The sequence below is a fragment of the Lethenteron reissneri genome, chromosome 2 (assembly GCF_015708825.2).
Source record: "Lethenteron reissneri isolate LAM-NWPU_2019-01 chromosome 2, ASM1570882v1, whole genome shotgun sequence".
Taxonomy (NCBI): Eukaryota; Metazoa; Chordata; class Hyperoartia; order Petromyzontiformes; family Petromyzontidae; genus Lethenteron; species Lethenteron reissneri.
The window spans coordinates 14,914,653-14,940,612 of NC_083780.1; the positions used below are offsets into that span (position 1 = coordinate 14,914,653).

Here is a 25,960-nt window from a genome sequence, read left to right on the forward strand (position 1 = left end):
GAGCATCAGTCAAAAGGAGCTTTATAGCTCATTGGATTCCTCCAGTATACAGACATCGTTTGATTCTGGACGGTGCGTATGGGTTAGGAAGTGGTAGGGGAGTGAATAGCAATACAATTGTCAATGGAGAAGAGGTGAGCTTTGGACAGCCATACATCGTCACTGACTCAGAATAACCACGTGGTTATTATTCGATGGCACCGCCAACAACACACACCGCGAGACTCGGCACATTCGTCAACAACACGTGTGTGGCCTCTAACAAAAACATAACAGACGACGTTTCGGGCAATGCTCCTTCATCATAGCACGTAACAAATAGCACGTGCACGTGTGCACCACTGGCAACGAATGCAGGCAGCAGGCAGTAGCATCACCACCGCCACCGCCATCACCACCACCACCATCACCACCACCATCACCACCACCATCACCACCACAATCACCACCACCATCACCACCACAATCACCACCACCACCATCATCACCACCATCACCACCATCATCACCACCACCATCACCACCACCATCACTACCATCACCACCACCATCACCACCACCATCACCACCACCACCATCACCACCACCATCACCACCACAATCACCACCACCATCACCACCACAATCACCACCACCACCATCATCACCACCATCACCACCATCATCACCACCACCATCACCACCACCATCACCACCACCATCACTACCATCACCACCACCATCACCACCACCATCACCACCACCGCCATGTAGTGAGTTTGAGGTGAGAAGGAGCGAGATCAGGGCACCCGACATCGTGAGTGGCACTGTCAATACGGACGCTTCGCGTGCTTGGTTTTTGTTGGCACCTGGAGGGGTGGCGGTGGGGTGTGAGTGGGGGGCACCTGGAGGAGGGGTGGGGTGTGTGTGGGGGGGGGGGCATCTGGAGGAGGGGTAGGGTGGGGTGTGAGTGGGGGGGGGCTGGCGGGGTTGGTTGGAGCAGGACCGGCGGAGTCGATCAGTCGAGCGCCATTCGGTGGGCGGTCGAAAGGTGGCGCGTTTGGGGAAGTGGTGGAGGCTTGGGAAGTTTCATTGGGGAGGGGGCGAGAGGGGGAGCAGGGCGGGTGGGTGGGGGGGCAGCGGTGGGGCAGGGGGGGGTCAGCGGTGGGGGCTGGAGGGGAGCCCGCGCGCGTGCCCCAGCAGGAGCAGACGCGGGCGCGCGGACTTGCCGTGTGGAGGTCCCCGACAGCGCCGGCACCGGAGACACAAAACAGACGACACAAAACAGACGACACAAAGCGACACAAGGCGACACAAAGCGACACAAGACGCAGAGACCGCGACAACGCGCGCAAAGCAGCCGGGCGGTAGGGGGTGGTGGTGGTGGGGGGTGCCGATGAACGCGACGGTGATTAGCGAGGAGGAGGAGGAGATGTCCCCTGACGCGCGACTCAATGGTCGCAGTTAACCCGCTCCGGACTACAATTGACGCCATGGACGTAAGGAGAGGCGCGGGTGACGCCGCCACGCGCGGAGAGGAGCGAGGGAGCGGCGACGCTGCGAGGCCGTGAGCAGAGAGAGTCACCGCCCCGTACTCCTCCGACAGCTTCTAAAGTCCACCAGCAAATGCCAACAACAACCACCACCAAAGCGACATCCCGGACACGCATCAGCAGCATCAGCAGCAGCAGCAGCAGCAGTCTCCCCGTAGAGACGTGAGAGAGAGGGAGGGAGGGTGGCTCGGCCGGCCCTGCACACTGGCCGGTGAGAGGAGCGCGCGTTCTGTCTCTGTCTGTGTGTGTCTGTCGGTGTGTGTGTCTGTGTGTGTGTCTGTGTGTGTGTCTGTGTGTGTGTCTGTCTGTGTTTCTGTGTGTGTGTGTGTCTGTGTGTCTGTGTCTATGTGTGTGTGTCTGTGTGTGTCTGTGTGTGTCTGTGTGTAAGCACGGCGGGCGAGCGAGTGAGTGGTGGTGGCGGAGCCGTGCGCGCAAGATCGCTGGATGTGAACTCGCCTTTGACGTGGACTCGAAGATTCCCCATTGTAGTCCTTACCCCCCCCCCCCCGCAGTAGGGAGGGGTGGGCACGCGCTTGTTAGCAAGGACGTCCTCGGGAAGCAAGGCAGGTCACGGACACCACTCGAGTTGGGTGATTGTGGCCAGAAGCACGCGGCCGATGCCTGTGTCTTCCCCATTGTTCGATGATTCAAACACGCACACCGCACCAGATGATTCACACACCGCCCCAGTTGATTCATACGCACGCACACCGCACCAGTTGATTCACACCCGCACACCGCACCAGATGATTCACACACACACCGCACCAGATGATTCACACACATACACACCGCACCAGATGATTCACACACATACACACCGCACCAGATGATTCACACACACCGCACCAGTTGATTCATACGCACGCACACCGCACCAGATGATTCACACACCGCACCAGATGATTCACACACACACCGCACCAGTTGATTCACACCCGCACACCGCACCAGTTGATTCACACCCGCACACCGCCCCAGATGATTCACACACCCGCACACCGCACCAGATGATTCACACACACACCGCACCAGATGATTCACACACACACACCGCACCAGATGATTCACACACATACACACCGCACCAGATGATTCACACACACACACCGCCCCAGATGATTCACACACCCGCACACCGCACCAGTTGATTCACACCCGCACACCGCCCCAGATGATTCACACACACACCGCCCCAGATGATTCACACACCCGCACACCGCCCCAGATGATTCACACACACACACCGCCCCAGTTGATTCACACACCGCCCCAGATGATTCACACACCGCCCCAGATGATTCACACACACCCGCACACCGCACCAGCTGATTCACACACCCGCACACCGCCCCAGATGATTCACACACCCGCACACCGCACGAGGTGTATGAAGCTGTCAGGCTGAGTAGAGGTCAGGCAAAGCTCGAGACCGTCCAAGACGCCGCCGCGTGTCCGGGCGGTGGCTCAGCCGTGGGCCGGGGATCTCCCGCGGCCAGTGCGCTCAGCACAGCGCCACCGCTCCCCACACGCTCACGTTGACTCTCATCCATGACATGACGATAACAATCGTCGTCCTCGTTATTCTCGTCCACGCTTACAAAGATCCCCCAGCCTGCCCTGCAGCGACCACCCGTCGACACACACCAGGACGCCCGATGGCTACAACACCCGGTGACAAGCGCTCGTTGCCCGGCCACGGCGGTCGCGAGTGGCCACTGACATCTGAGTCTGTCCTGGCCCCCCCCACCCCTTGCCCCCCCTCCCCGCCCCACCCCTTCATCAAGCCGCACCGAGCGGCGTGGTGAAGTATGGTCAAACAGCCCCTCCATCGCGATCAAAACGGCGCGGTGAGGACGTCTCCGTCCAGCAGGGGATTGCGATGAGAGCCGCAGTTGGTTTGACGAGACTGTGTTGTATTTGCCAGGCGGGGACAGCATAAGAGAGGGTGCGATGGCTTAATCCGGGGGAGGAGGGCAAAGACAGGGCACATTGAGACACCCATTGCACATTCACGTTTGACCGGCCATGGAATTGAACCGGGTCGCTGAGCTTGCAGGCTCCGTATGCGCTCGCCAAACACAAAGATCCCCCAGGTTGCCTTAACAGGCTGGTGGGGCAAGTGCTGTGAGCGAGCAGCACCTCTGAAGGCCGACACGGCACACGAGGGGTGGGTGGTCAGCACCATCCAGACGGCCTTTGTCTCCCCAGTGGCGATGTTTACACATCGCACCGGGTGCTCATTCGAGGCTGAGTCGACTTAGGAGAGGTCCAGGACCGGTTCGTCACGGGTGTTAGTGGCCGTGAGCGTGGCAAGGGTTCGTAGCGCGAACCGCTGCCCATCGCTCCCCAAAGACAAACGTCACCGTATAGCCTCAACATTGGTTGGGGGCAAGTGCTGTCAGCGGCACGGCACACGAGGGGGTGGGTGACCAGTACCCCGCCCGGCCGCCTTTGTCTCACACAAGGATCCGTGTAGGCTATTCGAGGAAAGAGTGGTTGTGGTTGTTGTTGTTTGCGAGCACCTATCAAAGCCGCTAGTAGTTTGCGTGCGAGGCAGTTGAGAGGGGCCCCTTTGCCTCCAAAGCGCTCCGTCGCCGATGCCAACACCAACGAAGATGTTGCAGCGTCGCGCCAGACACGAATTTAGGCTGAGTCGACCTAGGTGGAGGACAGCCACATCAGGCTAAAGGCAGCGGCTGCGTGTGTGCTCGGCGACTCGCTGGCTCACAAACTCCTCGCAAATATCCACAACGCTGCTTACTAACACACAGATACTCCCCACCAATACACACACGCAGCATGCTCACGATACACAATCAGCTGCCGTGGCTCGGAGTCCAGCAGACGTCAGGCGCCACGTGTCAACACGCGCCAGCCCCCCGGGGCGAAGCAGTCGAACTCAGGCCGCCGGCGTCGGGGGCTCGCTGCGCTCAAACGGCGCCTCTCCTTCGATAACTGTCCGAGCGCAATTTATCAACACAAAATTGTTGAAGGCCGTTTCCATTCGTCAAGTGGAATTTTTTTAATTACCCTTCTGACATTTCGAGACTGGCCTAGCCGCATTCAAGAAGAGTCTGGTTCTGGACTGCACGAGACAGGGAGGGAGAGACAGAGAGAGAGAGAGCGGCTCTCACACTTACTGTGGACAGACTGTGCCTCTGGGTCCGTGCCACAACACGCCGGCGACAGCAGTGACGCGCCCTGTGGCGAGTGGGTGGCTGGGTGGCTGAGCACGGCGTTAATGCCCCACGTGTCCAGTGCGGAGGTTCGGGGTGATGAGAGTTATCGTCCACCCCTCTGAAGTGGATCCTACAATGCCGTGCGTAGGTGCCCTGTGCGTGTGCACGCGCGCGCAACATCCGCGTGCCCATCCATCCTGGGCTTGGCAGGAGAAGGCGGCAGAGTCCAAATGCGGAGTCACCATCTGTCCCATCACGCGCGGGTTCCAGTGCTGTTCTCTGGCACTCGTGGGGTTCTCCCGATGTCGTGATTTCCTCCCACAAACCATTCTTGGGATGATCGGTAACTCCTGAATATATCCTGGACCGTAGAGCTTGGAAATTGCTGGTAGCGTCGGCTCCGAGTGGGTGCCGTGGTGGCTAGGAGATGGTAACTCCCTCGCCTGGTATGGAGGAGGTCGTGGGTTCGATCCCGACCCCGACCCTCTCTGAGTCGTCCCCCCTCTCTCTGAGTCGTCCTCTCTCTCTCTGATTCGTCCTCTCTCTCTCTCTCTGATTCGTCCTCTCTCTCTCTGAGTCACCCCCTCTCTCTGAGTCGTCCGCTCTCTCTCTGAGTCGTCCTCTCTCTCTCTCGGAGTCGTCCCCCCCTCTCTCTCTGAGTCATCTCTCTCTCTCTCTCTCTGAGTCGTCCCCTCTCTCTGAGTCGTCTCCCTCTCTCTCTCTGAGTCATCCCCTCTCTCTTTCTGAGTCGTCCTCTCTCTCTCTGAGTCGTCCTCTCTCTGAGTCGTCCTCTCTCTCTGAGTCGTCTCCCCCTCTCTCTCTGAGTCATCTCTCTCTCTGAGTCGTCCCCTCTCTCTGAGTCGTCTCCCTCTCTCTCTCTCTGAGTCATCCCCTCTCTCTCTTTCTGAGTCGTCCTCTCTCTCTGAGTCGTCCTCTCTCTGAGTCGTCCTCTCTCTTTGAGTCATCCCCTCTCTCTCTTTCTGAGTCGTATTCTCTCTCTGAGTCGTCCCCCCCTCTCTCTCTGAGTCGTCCCCTCTCTCTGAGTCGTCCTCTCTCTCTCTGAGTCGTCCCCTCCTCTCTCTCTGAGTCGTCCTCTCTCTCTCTGAGTCGTCCCCTCCTCTCTCTCTGAGTCGTCCCCTCCTCTCTCTCTGGGTCGTCCCCTCCTCTCTCTCTGAGTCGTCCTCTCTCTCTCTCTGAGTCGTCCTGTCTCTCTCTCTGAGTCGTCTCCCCCCCCCTCTCTGCGCGAGATTGACCGAGTACTGTGCGATGGGAGTGCTGTGTTCCAGTTGATGATATTTGTTGTTTTAAGGATGGTGGTCCGAAAGGGTGATATGATGGTGATGATGTTGATCTAAGTTGACTCCAGCACTGCTTTTTGTTGTTTTAAGTTGGTTGTCCTTCCCCCGCACCTCCGATTGACGAGGTTATCTACGTACGGGGCGAAAGAAGTTAAACGTACACACACACAGCGCATAGACTCAACACTGCCCATAGACAAACAGGACCCATATACGAACACTGCACCTCCGATTATCACGGTTGGCTACGTACGGCGCGAAAGAAGTTCAACGTAAACACACAGACGGGCAATACTGAAGTGTTCCGACATGGGGGAGAGGGGGGGGATCGTGGCTGTGTTGAATCCGCGTTGTTGAACGTCCCTCCTGAGCCAGACGTCGCGAGTTCGACTCCCGGCCACGGCTGGGAGTCGTGGCGAGCGATGCGCGGTGCATCCGAAGCGGCCACTCATCACAAACGCGTTGCAGACGCGGCGGCACGAGACGGCGAGTGGAGCTGAAACCAATTGATTGGTGATGTTGCGTTGGTGCGCGAGCTATGGAGAAGAAGGGGGCATTGCCCGAAACGTCTGATTTTAAGTCAGCAGCGTTATTGACGAATGTTGTTGAGCGCGGCGTATTATTGCTGTGTCTGTGTATAGCTGGCAGTGTCCGTACGGCAGTGCGTGTGACTTCAGGTGATCAATCAATGGTGCCAATTCCAAACACGACATCAGATGTCGAAATACCAAAAACCGGAATGGTTGCTTTTGGGAGGTGGTGAGGGATGGGGGTGCAGAGGCGGTGGGCGTGCTTGAAGGTTGTATGTATGCTGAACTTCTTTCGCACCGTACGCAGCATCTTTCTTGCTTTTCAACCACGGGACACTTTCACTTGCACGCGTTCTCGGGCGCCCAACACAGCAGCGGCTATGACGTCACCCAACTCACTTCACTTTCTCGAGTGACGCGGGGCTCCGGCCGGTGGTAATGAGGTGAAACCCTGGCCCCAACGACTCGCACGGCAACACGCACGCGCATCGTGCGCCCGTCGAATCACCAACAGGTGACGGAGATGATCATTGGGCCTTACCTCCATGGCATCGGTGAGCGTCGTTGATCCAGGGGTGAGGAAGGGGCCGCGCTCACCCCGCGAGCCCGGCTCGTGGTTGATGCCCGAATCCCGTGAGTTTGTCACGGGGAGTTTTCGAGAGAGGTTTTTTTTTATATATAGGGGAATAAAAGCACGAACGGGACAATTAAAGAGACACGCCACACAGGAGTGCGATTGCGGCCATGCCACCTAAACTGTGGACCGTATATAGTAGAATCATAGAGACTCATAGAGCTACATAGAGACCCACAGAGATGCATAGAGATACGCAGAGACTCAATGCATATATAGACTCATAGAGACACGTAGAGATGCATTCATGACAAGCCACAGTAGTGCGATTTTGGCCATGCAACACAAACTGCGGACCGTATATACTAAACCCCATGGAGACTCAGAGATACATATAGATACATCGAGATTCACAGAGATATATAGACTTATAGAGACACCGGGAGATACATTCATGACAAACCATTGCAGTGCAATTGTGGCTATGCAAGCCAAACAGTGGCCCACACACTAACCCACTGTGGTCTGCTATGTTCTATTCTGGAGGAGGAGGAGGAACAGCGACACGACACGAACTCTGTCTCTCTGCTGAAGCCCTCTCGTCGTGGCAGCAGCAGCAGAACCTCGATATTGGCATCGAGCTCCCAAACCAAATTGTTGCCTCCAGAATCGAACATAGCCCACGAATGGACTCCACTTGTTTTATTGACTTGTTTTGCGCTTGCGTTCATTGTCGAATCTGTTGCCTCGAGAAACCTGCAGCATCTGCCGTAATATAACGACAAGCATGACCATCATCACCATCATCAACAACAACCGTTATCTATCCACTGCTGGATGAAGTTCTCAGGCCATACCAGTTTCTTTTCGTCGTGAGACGCAACTTTATATGTATATTTATATATACAGTAAGTCCTCGTTTAATGTGTGTTCCATGTTGTGAGAAAAGTGTTCCCACTTTTCTCACAACATGGAGCGTGCTCATTATAACGCGGAAGGCGCCCGTCATAGTGCGGCACGTGCTAGTTTTAACGTGGAACGTGCACCACCATCATGTGGGTCACGCCCGTTATAACGCGGAACGTGCCCGTTATGAAGCCGAATGTGTCCATTATAACACAGAACGCGCCCCGTTATAATTCGGAACGCGCTCGTTATAACGTGAAATTCGCTCGTTATAGTGCGGAACGCGCTCGTTATAACGCGGAACGTGCACCGTTGTAATGCAGAACGAGCAGTCGACAACGAGCCATTTTCTCGAGCTGCGCATCTGAGCAGGATGATACAGTACGCGGGGCGATACAGGAACGCGGCGGCGAACCCTCAGATCCTTGCGCCGCCATCTCACTGCGAGTGCATCGTGCGACATCGCATCTCGCCAAACGTTACCGTTACATTGTTCACGGGCAAATTGTTTTTCACTTAACGCGTCGACTTCCGCGTCAGACGAGGACTCGCTGTTTATCTCGGGCGGGCTCACGTGAGCTGTCCTCATACCTCCCTCCCGTCTTGGACGCGCGTTCTATTTCTTGGCTGCCATTCACGCGTTAGTCTGGACCACGCGTTAGTCTGGACCACGTGTTAGTCTCCACCACGTGATAGTCTCCACCACGTGTTAGTCTGGACCACGTGTCAGTCTAGACCACGTGATAGTCTCCACCACGTGTTAGTCTGCACCACGTGATAGTCTCCGCTACGTGTCAGTCTGGACCACGTGCCCTCCTCCGTGCCCAAGTCCACTTGCTTGTCGATAACAGGCGATGGCGATGTGCCCGCTACCTTGCTACATTTTCTCCAATAATGATTGGATGATAATCGATGCGTTCTCCCTGCTTTCCTTCCTTCTGTCTCTCAACGCAATCGCCACCACCGTCCACATCCCCAGTGTTGTCCATTGTCTGTGGGCAATGTTCATGTCATCTGAGCCGAATGTCACAGCGGGGTAATACGCACCCCGTCCAAACAGATTATCGTCTCTGGCTACACCCGAATCCTCTTTCATTACCTAATACGTGTACATTGTTTCCCCCCCCCTCTCCTCCCCCACCACCCCTCACCAAGCACTCCAATCTGCTTTCGCTGGCCACTTATCTCACGGCGTGTCCCACGTCTACAGTGCAACCTCGGTGCACATTTCGGCGTTCACATTTCGGCGTTCGCTAATTTGCCGGCACTTCAGCGAGCGAGTGAGAGTCACTGTCGCTGACACGTGACTCGGCACCCTTCCCCACAGGTGCTTGAGATTGACCCACCGCACACGGCGCCTGTCTCAGGCCGAGCTCACCTTTTTGGGCAGTCCCTGGGGTCGGTTTCGATACAAGTTGTCCGTTAAAGGAATCAGTGGCCGGGAATCGAACTGAGGGTTCGCGTTTGTCACCGTACCAACAAAAAAACAAAGACAAAGATCACCCGTGCAGATTTAAATAGAGCATTGGGGCAAGTGCTATTCGCAAGGAGCACCAGTTAAGTGAGAACTTGCCATCGTTACTGACCATGAACATACGAGGTGGGGAAGGAGGGGGGTGGGGCGGAGGGTGTAACAGCTGGTCACGTGCTTTTCACCTCTTGGTACAAAGCCCAATCAGTGACCAACCGCGTGCACCGGCAGAATCCAAAACGACCGCGCCTCGAGAGCAGAGGGAGGGAGAGGTGTCGGTGAACCTTCTCGCACGTGGTCTGCAGGCGCTAGCGCCGTCTGTTGGGTGACACAGGTCAAAGTGCACGCAATTATCCGTCTCCCCACGTCGATTTGGCGCCAGATCACCGCCTGTCTCTGCGGTTCCTTCTCCTCCTCGCCTCTGAGTCGTCCTCAAATAAGTACCCGGTGTGATGTGTAAAGATCGCCACGAGGGAGACAAAGGCGAACGGGCATGGTGCTGGCCACCCACCCCCTTGTGTGCCGTGCCGGCCTTCATAGGTGCTCGCTAACAGCACTTGCCCCTAACAGTGTTAAGGGCTTTCGGGATGTCTTTGTCTTTCTTTGTTAAACGTTGTTGCAATTCACGGCCGTGTACGCATTTGCCCCATGGACACAGACTCCAATCGAGAACGGACCCAGTCTCGTGGACATCCGATCGCCTTCCTTCTTCGTGAGCAGGCAGCCGCATGCAATTCAATCGCTACCAACGTTGACCACTCGAGCGGAATCGCCTCCCTCCGGGAGATTGCGCGGCGGTGAGCATGGCCAAGGCATCGCGTGGAATTGCCGGGCGTGTTGAAGTCAACACGCGTGCTATCTTGCGAAATGTAATCATCAGCGATTGCTCGCTTTGTCCACTCATTACGTGTGTCTGTGTGTGTCTGTGCTGTTGCAGTCTGTCTGTGTGTCTGTTGTTGTTGTTGTAAGGTGCGGTAGTGGAGCGGTTAGCGCTACGCTGCGCTACGAACCCAGCTACCAGAATTCGATTGCCGCTCACGGCTTACCCCTAAGTCGACTCAGCCTCAAACCAGTACCTTTGTGCGGTGTGAAAACATCGCCACCTACCCACTGGTGTGCCGTGCCGGCCTTCATAGGTGCTCGCTAAACAACACTTGCCCCAACAGACAAATTCCATTGCATAATCAGAACGACGTGAACAAGTGCGCAGAGACGTCTGTACGACAACGCGCGTAGCTTGAGAGTATAGCAGAGCCACGCGGCAGATGCGTGCCTGAAACGTGCCGCGTTTAGCGACGACATGTTTTAACGCGCTGCGTGAACACGCGTTAAGCGAGGACTGCAGTACACCGAGACAAAGGGAAGCACGTGGGTCGCGGGCCCAACGCGCCTTACAGGGCACCGCTTTGGCCACCAATAGGAGGGAAAGTGGGCTGCCTGGGCAGTCGCGTGAACACACACACACACACACGTGGGTTCTATTACAGAGCAGTCGGTGGGGGGGGGGGGGTCAGTGCAGTGTGGGGGGAGGGGCGCGCTGCCTCCCCCCACCACTATCCACCCCTCGCCACTTACGTGAGCGGTGCCTCTGCAGGTCACGGCGGATATCGTGGTCACGGTAGTTTGTTAATTGATTAACAATTACTTAATGGATTTCAAAATGTTACGCAGCGTTTGCATGCCGGAGCTTGCAGAGTTCGCCGCCGCTTCACCGAGGGTTCGATGGGGGGGGGGTCAGTGCCGGGTGAAGCGAGCGCGGGGCCTGTAGCATGTGATGTTATAAAGGGGCCCTAAATTAAAAAAAACACACAAATATTAAAACACAAATGTTTAACTTGCATAGTAAAGTAATTGTATATTTTCATTTGCTATACAGCCATATAATACGACAAATCGCTAACCTTAAACACCCAGTCGTTCATAAAAGTAGAAGACAGTATAGTACTATAGTAATAGAGCAAGTGCAGAATCACTGAACCGGAATTGATAGCTTGAAAGCATTTAACGCGGGGCCCTTCAAAGTGTGGGGCCCGTAGCTACTACACATGTGTAGCTACATATGTAGTAGCTACACATGTGTAGTAGCTACATATGTAGCAGTTACATGTGTAGTAGCTACATATGTAGTAGTTACATGTGTAGTAGCTACATATGTAGTAGCTACATGTGTAGTAGCTACATGTGTAGCTACATGTGTAGTAGCTACATGTGTAGTAGTTACATGTGTAGTAGCTACATATGTAGTAGCTACATGTGTAGCTACATATGTAGTAACTACATGTGTAGTAGCTACATGTGTAGCTACATGTGTAGTAGCTACATGTGTAGTAGTTACATGTGTAGTAGCTACATATGTAGTAGCTACATATGTAGTAGTTACATGTGTAGTAACTACATGTGTAGTAGCTACATGTGTAGTAACTACATGTGTAGTAGCTACATGTGTAGTAGCTACACATGTAGCTACATGTATAGTAGCTACATGTGTAGCTCCTTGTGCTACGAGGAAAATCCGGCACTGGGATGTGAGTATCAGTTCAGCGTTCTTCGGCTGTCAGATATCTTTACCCAGAGGGCCTCTGTGTTTAATAGACGACGTTTCGGACAATGACCCTTCTTATCTTTGCGTGGTATGAAAAAAATGGCCCAAACGTCACCGAGTATATGTATGCTTAGTCTAATACCACGTGGCGTTAGTGTCGAATGCGTTTTGTGTTTATTGATATATCGGAGGCAATGTTTGTTTAAAACGTGATGTATATTTATTTGTTTAAGACAGCTACGATCCCCCTGTGAGCGAAGACACCTTGACTGTAGCACCACTCTGCCAAATAGGGGGTGGGTGGGCCAACACCACGCCCGGCCGCCTTTGTCTCCTCTGTCACGATGTTTACACGCATCGTGCCAGGCACACATGCTCATGTAAGGCTGAGCCCACCTAGTCGAGGCCCAAGGACCGATCCAGATAATCGGGACCGCAGCTAGGCACGCTAACCATTCGACCACCGCTCTCCGCAAAGGCAAAGATCCCCCGTATAGCCTTAACAAACAGTTAGGGCAAGTGCTGTTAGCGAGTCGCACCTATGGGCCTTACCAGGTAAGGTCCACTGAGCTACAGAGCTCTTTTTCAGAAGCGACCTGGCTACAAATGATAACTCAACGAAGTGGCTTATCACGTGGAAATGTATGGCAGACAAACACTCTGAATGCGCGATTCTAAATGTGGAGTAGAACAATCGGAGGACCCGGAGAACAATCCACGCAACCACGGGGAGAGAGAGAGACACCCAAACTCCAAATAGACAGCAGCAGGCGCCATGGTAGGGATCGAACCCACGACCTCCTGCATATCAGGCGAGGGAGTTCACATCTCATAGCCACCACGCCTCGCTTGGGACCGCACTTTTCCAGGACGGGTGGCCGTAGATAGTACTGAAGCTAGTACTGTAGATAGTACTGTAGATAGTTCTGTAGATAGTATTGGATCGCAGGGAGCAGCGTGGAATCCGTGCGAGGCACGCTGGCAGGCAGTGGTGGAAATGTCCCGGGACGCCGTGGTGGGTGAGAGGACATTTGAACCCCCGACAGCGTTCCGACAGGAATCAAGCATTCATCTTTTAAAGTATTATTATTACGTGTTTTTTCCATCTCTCTAACTTTCCACCTACTTAGAATGTTTCCATACGCGAGTATGAACTCTTCTGTGTTCGGACTGAAATGCCCTGCCAATTGGTTACATCAATATAAACAGTAATATAGCTGGGTTGGCTACGTACGGTGCGAAAGAAGTTCAAAATTCCATAACAAATTAATCACCTCTAAATTGTGGATTTTCTATTTCTGTGCCCTATAAAAAATAACACCATGGTTTTTCTCGATGTATGCCCTATAAAATAACATCATGGCGTTTCTCTATATAGGCGCGATAAAATAACACCATAGCTTTTCACTTTTGGGGGTCATTCGACCGCTGCTATGAAACATTTTTCGCACCACGTGTAAGTCCCCCGAGCGATGTCATTCCATTTCCACCCCTGCCGGGAGGGAGCCGATTACGATCGCGACCACTCCAGCCTGCGTATGTGCGCGAGACGTCATCTCATCGCTGACGGGAAGTCTGAGCCTTGCTTGGCGTTACCGTCGGTTGGCTACGTACGGCGCGAAAGAAGTTCAACGTACACTGTGCCGTGCCAGGCTCGCCATCCAGCGGTGAAGTGGGGACGACTTTGTCCGTCCTCTGGTCTCGATGGAGCAAGCTACCGCGGGCTCGATGTACAAGAACGCAGATCACTCGGCGGCCAGCTACGAGAAGACTTGGACATTCAACTAAAACAATATTTTTGTTTTTTATTTTACCATCTAAGACCCACTGAGATATATACTGTAGCTCTGTTACGGAAGCGACCTGGCCGCAAATAATGAACAGCTCAGCACCCTATGACGTGGAAATGTAAAGCAGCCAAACACTCTGAACGCGTGATGTTGATTCTAAGTGTGGAGAGGAAACTGCAGAGGGCCTGGAGAAAAACCCACGCGACCACGGGAAGAGAGACACCGCAAACTCCAAATATACTGCAGCAGGCGTCGTCAGGGTCAGGATCGAATCCACGACCTCCTGTATACAGGCGAGGTAGTCAACATCTCCTAGCCACCAAGCGACGGAAGCGCCGCCGCTGTCGCCGCTGGACGCCGCGCGGCTCCGTGGTGCCGGGGCTCGATACCGAGCGGCGCGCTCGGCCACGGGGCGACCCCGGCACGCCACGGGGCGACCCCGGCACGCCACGGGGTCGCCCCGTGCGGCAGAGTCGCCCGCGACTCAGCGCCCAGCCGCCCGGACCCCGTGCTGCCCCTGTAGGGAGCCTGCACCCACACACCCCCACCCTTACCCCACACCCCCACCCTGACCCCTACACCCACCCTTACCTCCACACCCCCACCCTTATCCCACACCCTTACACCCTTACCCCCACACCCTGACCCCCACACCCTTACCCCCACACTCCTACCTTTACCCCGACACCCTTACCCCCACCCCAAGCCCGCCCACCCCGCCCCCCACTTCTTGTTAGGGCATCGCGGTGCCGAGATGTTAACTACCTCGCCTGATCTACAGGAGGTCGTGGGTTCGATCCCGACCCTGACGCCTGCTGCTGCCTATTTGGAGTGTGTGTACTCTGTCTTTCATCATCATCATCATCATCACTGTGACTAGGAGATGTTAACTACCTCGCCTGCTATACAGGAGATCGTGGGTTCGATCCCGACCCTGACGCCTGCTGCTGTATATTTAGAGTGTGTGTGTGTACTTCTCTCTCTCCCAGTGGTCGCGTGGATTCGTCCTCCGTTTCCTCCAGTTTTTACTTCCACATTTATTATCAGCATCACGCGTTTAGAGTGTTTGGTTGCTGTAGATTCCCACGCGATGATGATAGGCCACTTCGTTGAGCTGTCATTTGTGGCCACGTCGCTTCTTAAAAAGAGCTGTATCGCTCTGTGGGCTTTACCTGGTTATATAAAACGAGTCGTTCGTAACGTTCTTACCCGCCCCTACTGGACATCTGTGAAAAATAGCTTTATAGCTCATCGGATTCCTCCTGCAGTATAAATAATCATATTCTGAACTCCGCAACCTCCCCAGGAGACACGGGGCTATGAAACTCCAGGCGGATTGCCAGTCTGTAGTCGTGGTGGCTTTGTCAGTTGTTTACTTTTCTGCCATGTCTGGTTACATATTCGTAATTGATACATTTTTCAGGAGTGGTGGAGTTGGGGGGTCAGATTGTGTGAGTAGAATGTATGTGTTGTACACCCTCCTCCACCCGACACAGACACATTGATGGAGTTGTCTCCAGAGAGCGCCTCTACAAAGAGAGCGAGAGAGTGGGCATCTACAGTGTATTTGGCCTACTCTTCACGCTGGCCAGACGTATAGCCGGAAGAGGTGTGAGTAGTCCACGAGCACTGTACCCCACCACACGTGGCCTGCCGACCAACTGCCCGTGGCTGTGTCCACCTCTTCGGCTTGGTGCACAGAGGTTGGGGTGGTGGATGGGGAGGTTGCGGGTGAGGGGGAAGTCGGAGAATCGAAGAAACGTGGCAGTCGTGCGAGATCGAACTGGACGACGGCTGCAGTGCAAGCCCGATGGACTTCTTCTTTCGCATGGGCTAATAACAGCAGATTAAACATTGTATGTTAGATGTTGTTATCCAGTCATTTGTCTGTTCAGAAGCAGAGTGGATCGCGTGTTTACGACGCGGTCGACGTCTTCGGGATTCGTGGCCGCACTCTCGCAGGCCGCCGAATCTTTGACGGCGCCATTCGTGACGTCGTGTGGCGGCATCGGCCACGTGGTCCCGATTCGGTTTGATGGTCGACAATTGGCGGCGTGGAAGGTTGAAACCGCGGAGGTTCGAGCGGCAGGGTGGCCGCACGAGACGTTGACTCTCTCGCTTCCCTCTCTCGCCTTTCAAGTCCAATGTACGAATCATCACCACCTCGGTGCATATCGATAACAATGTCAATAATGATTGTAATCGACCTGGTGGCGATGTGGCACCGTGTAGGATGCTGCTGCTGCTGATGAGCTACAATTGCGACGAAGCTCACAGTCAGAGGAAGGTCGCCGGTTGAATCTCGTTTGGGGCCTTGACTCGGATCAACATCTGTCAGGGGTCAAGGGAATCAATCGGCTTGCCACGGCTGTCTGACAAATTAAGAGTGCTGTCTTTATTAAAATCCCGCCCCCCGTCATAGAAACGTGGAATTGCCATGGCCAATGATAGCGCAGCAGCGTCCAAACGCTCTATATTGATCAGAGAGAGGCTTTGACTCACATCAGCAACATATAACGGGATTCCCAGCATGCTGTGCATGCCGAGATGACGCCACTATCATATTCTGCACACACAAGACACAGACAAATATACCCCGTATATCATTAACAGACTGTTGGGGCAAGTGCTGTTAACGAGTACCTATGAAGGCCGGCACGGAATACGAGGGGGTGGTTGGCCAGCACAACGCCCGGCCGCCTTTGTCTCCCTAGAGCACACACACACACCCTTCCCCATGATGACCACCCCCTCGGCCCCCTCTCACCCTCCTATCGCGAGCCGGTGGTGTGAGGCTGGGTGGCGATGCGCGTTACAGGCAAGTGAGAGAGAGAGAGACAGGCAGAGAGACAGGCAAGCAAGGGCGAGACACACACTCACACACACACGCAGATATTGGGCAGACGAGTCTATGCAAATAATGAGAAGTTTTTGGGCTCAAAAGAAAAGCGTGGAATGGCAATTCCCTTGTGATGTTTCTCCGGGTCTCTGTGTGAGTCTACGGGTATCTGTGTAAGTCTGTGAGTCTCTATACGAGTCTATGGATATATGTGTCAGTATGTGGGTCTTTGTATGAGTTTATGGGTCTCTGTGTGAGTCTATGGGTTTTTGTATAAGTCTATGGATCTTTGTGTGAGTCTATGGGTCTCTGCGAGTATATGGGTCTCTGAATTGGGACGACTGCCCCGGGCCCCGCGTTTGGGGGGGGGGGGGCGCGCTTTAGCGTCACGGTGTCAGCTGCCCCGCACCCCCCTATACGACAGCACAGGGAGTCGCGAGTGGGTAGAGCAAGACGGAACGCGGGCTGAGAAAGGATCGCAGGACCGGACATCAGTTGGGGTGATAGAGACGCAGGGAGCGGTAGAGCCCCAGCGAGAGAGGGCATTAAAGGGTGAGGAAGCAAGAGGAGACGAGAGAGAAAGAGTGGGAGGGGGGGGGGAGATGTAGAACAGGAGGTAGATATCGCGTGGTATCGAGGAAGGGAATTTGTAAACAGATACGGGGAGATGAACATCAGCGCACTACCAGGTGCCGTCTGAGATGTAAAACGGGGACGAGATGATTACATGATATGAGAGATAGGTGGGGGGGGGAGACATGGATGTCTGACTGATAGAGGGAGTGAATGTGAGAGAGAGTGAGAGGTTAAGTGGGAGAAGGAGCGCACCCTGTGAATGTATTGGCATTGGCACTCGTCAGTCCGGGACCGCGCCGTTCTCTGCACTGATTCCGAGCCTTGAGAAGTCCTTGACGAGGCACAGAGAACGCGTGCTGACGACGGCGCGCGGAGGAGCAGGTTGTGAACAGAAGGGGACGAGGGGGAAGAGAAGGAGCGGGCGAGCGAGCTGGGGGTCTCGTAGACGTGGGGAGAGAAGAGGAGGTGGAGGAGGTGCGGGATCGTTGAGTCCGAGCGGGGAGAGAAAGCGTGGGCACGAGCAACGTGGGAAGAGAAAAGGTACGAGAAGGAGGAGGACGGTAGGGAGAGATCGATGAGACAGAGAGACAGAGAGAGACAGAGAGAGACAGAGAGAGAGAAACAGAGAAACAGAGAGAGACAGAGAGAGAGAGACAGAGAGACAGAGAGAGACAGAGAGAGAGACAGAGAGAGAGAAACAGAGAAACAGAGAGAGACAGACAGAGATAGACAAAGAAACAGAGAGAGACAGAGAAGGTAAAAGACGCTAGGGACACGTGGTGGTTTTGACGGCACCGGCGCGGAGCGGTGGCAGAGCGGTTAGCGCTCACCGCTGAGAGTTCGATCCCCAGCCACGGCGAAATCACGCGGCGAGTGACATCTGCATCGGTTCCCGACATCACAGCGCTGCGGGTGAAGTATGGTCAAGCAACCCACGTGACCGACACGGTATGAAATCGGACTTTCATCAAGCAGTGCATTGATAAATGGCAGTCGATTCGTGTTGTTCCTATTGATTATATATTTATTTACTTGGTAGCACCAGGGTTGCTTGGGGAGTTAGGTCACTCAGAGCGATGCACACACGTGGTCCCTGGCACGGGCAGATGCACGCGAGTAGGTACGTGCACAGGTGTGAACACACGCGCGCGCACACCTATGCACAGGTGTTATCGCACGTGCAACAAGCGCACAGGTGTGCACACACGCGCACACAGGTGTGCACACACGCGCGCGCCGCTGTATCCGTGAGCACGTGTCGCCCCTGGCGCGCCATTCAGGGCTGCGAGGCGGCCACGAGATTGCAGCACAGCAACGTGGACGAGGCTCGATCGACCCGGAGTAGGATTCCGTGAGCGATGTTGGTGGTTCGGCTCGTTTGCTTGTGGAGGGGCCTCAGCTCCCCCCAACCCCTTACAGCAGCCCCTGCTAAATGCTTCAAGTACACTTCGCAGAATGCGGGGGGGGGGGGGGGAGTTAGAGCAGAATTCACGGGAGACGAACGCAGATCAATCCGTCACTCGCTCTGTTCGGCGTCCAGCAACAACGTGCGTTCAGAGTTTGATGGAACCAAGGAGATGGTCTGGGGCCATCAGTCCCTCGGCCCTTTCAAGGACCCCCCCCCTCCTCCTCGGATCTGGCTCACACCGCCCGCCCGCCGCCCTCTAGCATCTCTATAACAACCGCCTTGCTTCTCACTACACACGGCCTCCCCCATCCCTGACGCGAGTCTAAAATAAACAGCGAGCGGCCGCTGTGGGTCGGTGTCTGTCCGCACGCGGACATCAGCACCGAGCCAGGCGGCACGCCGGTGAACCTCACGCAACATCACACCACCACCATCACCACCACCACCACTACCACCACCACCATCACCACGATTACCACCACTACCACCATCACCACGACTACCACCACTACCACCACCACCACTACCATCACCACTACCACCACCACCACTACTACCACCACCACTACCACCACCACCATCACCACCACCACCACCACCACCACGACCACCACTACCACCATCACCACCACCACTACCACCACCACCACGACCATCACCACCACTACCACCACGACCATCACCACTACCACCACTACCACTACCAACACCACTACCACCACCACCACTACCACCACTACCACCACCACCACTACCACCACTACCACCACCACTACCACCACCACTACCACCACTACCACTACCAACACCACCACCACTACCACCACTACCACCACCACTACTACCACCACTACCACCACCATGTGTGTATAATAGGCGCTCGCTAACCAGCGCTGTTGTGGGCAGCCGACAGGGCTACAAACAGCGGGGGGGGGGGGGGGGGTCTTTGTGCGTCCACAGGCGCCATGCCACGTGGCCAGTGCCGCGACGGATCGCTCTGCCCCCCCCCGCGCCTCCTCCCCCTCCCCCCCTCTTCCTCACTTCCCCTCCCCCCCTCTCCTCACTCCCCCCTCCCCTCCCCCCTCTTCCTTCCTCACTTCCCCCTCCCCTCCCGAGGGAGGGCCGGCGGGCGGTTCAAAGCCCGACAAGTGCTCTAAGGCGCGCTGAGCTTCCCTTTGGTATAATAAATAAATAATGTCAACTGTTAGCAAAGCATCGCCGTCGTAGAGGACTCGCTGTCGCACAGAGACAGAGACGGGGGGTGGGAGTGGGGGGGCGACTCAGCGTCGCCAGGAGGATGAACCGCAGACGAGCAGGAAGGCGGCAGCGGCCGCGCGGTGAGATGCCCAAGCTCTGTGATCCCTTGTATATTAAGGTCTTATCGGTAAACTTTAACTGCACTGACTATACATTAACTAGTTTTTTTTTATTTTACCAGGTATGGCCCACTGAGCTAGGTAGCCCTTTTTTTTAGCAGCGACCTGGCCACAAATGATAGTTCAACGAAGTGGCCTATCACGTGGGAATGTATTACAGCAGACATACCACAAGCGGGTGGGAGAGAGACACGCCAACTCCAAATACACCGCAGCAGGCGTCAGGGTCGGGATCGAGCCCACGCCCTCCTGCACACCAGGCGAGGTAGTCAACATCCCACGACCATTCCACAAAGTGCTTGCCACGAATGAACCACAACACCTTGCTGGGCTCGTCAAGGAGCATCAACCATCACCACGCGAACTCCGCTCGTCCTCGCAGCGACGTGAAGTGAACCATCAAATAAAGACGGCCGTCACTGCATCGCGTGCCTTCAGATGCCCTTCTGTTGTCGTCTGGAACGTTCCTGCTTCCCACATCAGGAAGCCGCCGGAGCTAAGCACTTTGACTCATTTCTTGAGAACTGCCTTTTGCGTTTAGTTTATTGTCCTTCCCCCGCACCTCCGACTAGCACGGGTGGCTACGTACGGTGCGAAAGAAGTTCAACGTCCATGGATGTGTGCAGCACTGCGGGTGAGTGACCGCAGCGTGCCGGAGCGAGTGGCGTCGCTGCGTCAGCGGCAGCTTGACACCGGTGACCACGGTCCCACTCTGGGCTCCGAGTCGCACGTCGTGTGCGTCGGTGTGACGAATGGCACCGTCTGCCCTAACGGAAGACGGCAACCCACGCAACGACAACAATCTGTATATATATAAACCAAGTTCATGTTTGTGTGCGGGGAGACGGATATATTCAGGAGACATTGTCCACAACGACGGCGGTGACGAGGTTGAGGCGTTGATTCGATAAGCGAAGCCTGCCCCTCTGCCGTTGAGACACCGAGTGTGGAAACCGGCCCAGAGTTTTATGTTTTGCGTTGCCCGCGTGCCTTGAAATCAACGCCGATGAAAGTTCGCGCTCCCAGAAGGCCGTGCGGATTACGGACTCCCACAATGCCGTGCGGAGTTGTGTCAGCAGGCTTACTACCTTAGTCTTGTTGTTGAGAACCTCCACAACGGCGTTAAGGGTTATTATGATTATTGTTATTGAGCTACAAGATGAGAGTCGCGATCTGGGGGCGGAACCGGGGCTCGGCGGTCGATTTCCTTCTCACGATTTTTAATTCGCGTTCATTGCAGCCTCGCGTCTGTCACACGAGACGCGCCTCCACCAAACGAGGGGGGGGGGGGCGAGGGGGGTATCCGCCGCCCCCATCACCCCCCACGACACCTCCGCGCCAACGCATCCAATGTCACATCGCCTCTTGCCAATTTGACGCACGCGTGTCTCTCGCTCACGTGTATAAATACTAGCGGTCATTGATGCTTGCCACGCGTCTCCTCCAACTATCCTCGTTGGAGCGGGGAACGTCCGGCCGGAAAGAGTTTACTGACGAATCGGCCCCCTCCGCGGAGGAGGAGGAGGGGCCGCCTCCCCCTCGAATTTCGGACGACGCCTGGAGTCGGCCGCGACACCCGGCACACAAATGTCAACGAAAGCGAATCGCGCCCTCGGAGGAGACAACCCAGGGGTCAACAGAGCCCGCAGCGAATATTCTCACCTGTCGTACTGCACGTGCGTGTCTGTATGTTGAACTTCTTTCGCACCGTACGTAGCCAACGGCGCTAATCGGGGCAACAAACTGGACGCAATTTGTTTTATTTTAAGAAATGAGTTTGCAATGTAGAATAAGTTGTACACCTGTGCGCACGTGTGTGCGTCTGTGTTGTGAGGCTGTTTTCGCGCGTGTGTGACTTCCTGACGTGTGCAAGTACTCTCACCTGTGCAGGCACGACTGCGCACAGGTGTGCGTTTGTGTGTCTGTGTCATAAGACTGTCTTCGTGTGTGTGTGTGAGTGACATACACAGAGAGAGAATCGCTCCATTTACAACCCCGGGTCATGCAATCTCTCTCGTTTCTATTGCAGGGTGCATTGGAGACAACATCCTGTCCCAATCAACTTCTCACCGCAACGACCTCGAGATCGTCCCAGCGACAGAAAGAGACACTCACACAAACACTCACAGACACACTCACACACTCACACACACACTCACTCACACACTCACACACACTCACTCACACACTCAACACACACACAAAGACTCACACACACACACAAAGACTCACACACACTCACACACTCAACACACACACAAAGACTCACACACACACACAAAGACTCACACACAGAGGGGGTGGGGGGCTGGCCGCGGTTGGGGAGGAGGGGGGGGGGTAAGACGGAGGCTGCCACAGACGAAGACGTCTCATGTCGCTCGCTTGACTTCATCCACGCGTGAAGCGGCCACAGCCGCGCTCCGCCACCCTCCTTCAATGGGGTAGGAGAATTCATCATCATCACCATCACCACCATCACCACCATCACCACCATCACCACCCTCCTCCTCGTCGCCGTGGCTATCGCCGCGATGGAGGTGGCGATGGTGAGCGTGCAGGACACGGGCGGAGGACTCGGCCCCTATGGGCACCGCGGCGGCGGCGGCGGAGGTCCCGGGGGGTCGCGAGGATTCGGCGGCTGCCGCGCCCCGCACGGCCACGCGGTGCTGACGCCGCACGCGCTCGACGTCCTGCTGCTGGACGCGGCTGCGTGCGAGCCCTACTACCAGCACTACAACAACCACCACCACCACCACCACAACAACCTGCAGCAGCAGCAACAACCGCAGCAGCAGCAGCAGCAGCCGCAACAGCAGCACAACAACCATCACAACCACCATCACCAGCAGCATCGCGGCAGCAGCAGCGGCGGCAGCAGCGGCAGCAGCTGCGGCTTCGGCGGCGGCGTCGACCCCGGCGGGTTCCCGGAGGCGGGCGAGCGGCTCACCATCAACGTGTCGGGGCTGCGCTTCGAGACGCACGCGCGCACTCTGGCGCGATTCCCGCGCACGCTGCTGGGCGACCCGCGCAAGCGAGCGCCCTACTTCGACGCGCTGCGCAACGAGTTCTTCTTCGACCGCAACCGCCAGAGCTTCGACTCCATCCTGCACTACTACCAGTCGCGCGGCCGCCTGCGCAGGCCCGCCGGCGTGCCCGTGGACGTGTTCGCCGAGGAGCTGCGCTTCTACGAGCTGGGCGACGAGGCGATGGCGCGCTACCGCGAGGACGAGGGCTGCGCGCCCGAGGAGGCCGAGCGCGTCCTGCCGCGCGCGCCCCTCGCCCGCCAGCTGTGGCTCCTCTTCGAGTACCCCGAGAGCTCGGCGCCCGCGCGCGCCATCGCCATCGTGTCGGTGGCGGTCATCGTCCTCTCCATCATCGTCTTCTGCCTCGAGACGCTGCCGCAGTTCCGAGACGAGAGGCGCGACGCCGCCGCCGCCGCCGCCGCATACAACAACAACAATAACAACAACCAGCAGCAGCAGCAGCAGCACGTGCAGTCGGCCGATGTCGTGAGCAGCAACTCGCCGCCTCCAGGGTCCCCCGTGCACCCGCGCGTGCCGCCCTCGTCGTCCTCCTCGCCGCTGCCTCCGAGCGTCGTGGCGGCGGCGGCTCCGCTGAGCGCCTTCACGGACCCCTTCTTCGTGGTGGAGACGGTGTGCGTCGTCTGGTTCACCCTGGAGCTCGTCGTGCGCTTCCTCGTGTGTCCCAGCAAGTCGGCCTTCTTCAAGGACGTCATGAACGTCATAGACATCGTGTCCATCCTGCCGTACTTTATCACGCTCGGCACGGAGCTCGCAGACCAGAGCGCGCATGGCGGTAGCGATGGTGGCGGTGATGGTGGCGGTGGCAGGCGGTGGCGGTGGCGGCGGAACCGCGCTCCCCTCCCCGTCGTCTTCCTCCTCGCCGGGCGGCCAGCACGCCATGTCGCTCGCCATCCTCAGGGTCATCCGCCTCGTGCGCGTCTTCAGGATCTTCAAGCTGTCGCGCCACTCCAAGGGGCTGCAGATCCTGGGCCAGACGCTGCGCGCCTCCATGCGCGAGCTGGGCCTGCTCATCTTCTTCCTCCTCATCGGCGTCATCCTCTTCTCGAGCGCCGTCTTCTTCGCCGAGGCGGACAGCGACGAGTCGCACTTCACCAGCATCCCCGACGCCTTCTGGTGGGCCGTGGTCACCATGACCACGGTGGGCTACGGCGACATGAGGCCCGTCACAATCGGCGGCAAGATCGTGGGCTCGCTGTGCGCCATCGCGGGCGTGCTCACCATCGCGCTGCCCGTGCCCGTGATCGTCTCCAACTTCAACTACTTCTACCACCGCGAGACGGACAACGACGACTCGGCGGTCAAAGTCCACGGCGGTGGCGGCGGTGGTAGCGGCGGTAGCGGCGGAGGCGGTGGAGGCGGTGGTGGCGGCGGAGGCTCTTTAGGTGCCGTGGGGCCGCGCTCGTCGCAGGGAAGCGGAACGCCGCGGAAGCGCCGCCCCAGCAGCGCCCAGGGCCTGGAGGCCGAGACGGACTCGAGCACGGAGTCGGGAGACCCAAACTCGTCGGGACTCGCCACTGACGACGACGACGACGCCGCCGCCGACGGCGCGGCCCACCGCGCTCGGACGCGGCTCACCGTGAGCGTGGGGCGCTTTCCCGACGGCGGCTCGAGGAACAATAACTGCGCCCTGCTGGTGGACGGCATGGAGACGAAAGTGTGAGTCTCGCGAGGCGATGGACGAGGGAGGGGGGTGCAGGGGGATGGGGGTATTTTTCTGGTTTTAGTTTTGTATTTAAAATAAAAAAAACGAATACGTGTCGAGGCTGACGGCGGGACACGGCGGGGGTTTTTTTGGGGGCGAAACTCTCCGAGGGACAAGAGGAGACGTCTCCGACGGTGGGAAGGTGAACAGTGATTTGAAGATGCTGCTGCTGCTGCTGCGTTGGGAGTTGTACCACGAACACGATTAACAACAACAACAACAAACTCAACACACGCGTCGTCAACGTTGGTTACATACAATATATAATCGGCGACGTTTCGGGCAATGCACCTTCTTCATGGCACGTAAAAGGGCCATTGCTATGAATACGAGCCAGTACTCAACACTTCGCCGCTAATATATAAGGTGTCCTATATATATAACTTTGATAACATATACAGTATATATATGTTACCTTGAAGACCAAAATGTTGTTGACGAGTGTGTTGAAGTGTCTGACCGTGAGTAGGAACACGTCTTCATCATCTTTACATTCAATATGATGAACGTTGTGAATGATCTTGTTCACGTTTCACGAACGGACCGCGCGAGGCTCAGAGTTCATGTCGCCTCCTCTTGTCGAGGATCTGTGGAATATCGAGGATATGTGGAACATCGTGGATCTGTGGAACATCGTGGATCTGTGGAATATCGTGGATCTGTGGAATATCGTGGATCTGTGGAATATCGCCGCTACTCCGCCGCAAGTCGCGTGGCTACAGCGCGTCTCGCATTCGTATGAGAATTGGTTTACATGATTATGCACGGGGTACGATGGGGGGGGGGGGGGAGTTGCGGGTGGGGTATTCTTTCTGTAATGCACATCATCATCATCATATCACAATCAGACTGTGTATCTAGACTGGAGGAAGCCGATGAGCTATGAAGCTCTTTGTCGCAGATGTCCACTAAGGGGCACGGGGTGGGAACGTGACAACAACAACAGCAGTACAAAAACACGGCAGGGGTGCAAAGTTCAAGAGAGGTCAACTAATCATCCAAAAACAAACACATACAACAACTAAACCATCCCCATCCTACCCGGCAAAGCTCACTGAGGTATTAACTTTTTTTCAGAAGCGACCTGGTCACAAATGATAGCTCAACAAAGTGGATTATCATACTCTTTGGCTCTTTCGGTAAAGTCACGTAGACAGAAACAAATAAAAGTAAATAAAATAAAAACTGAT

The 25,960-nt window shown here is 55.9% G+C and overlaps 1 pseudogene; it reads left to right on the top strand.

Moving 5' to 3' along the window:
• Positions 1 to 1,165: 1,165 nt before the first annotated feature.
• LOC133340822 (potassium voltage-gated channel subfamily A member 7-like) lies at positions 1,166 to 25,960 on the top strand (annotated as a pseudogene).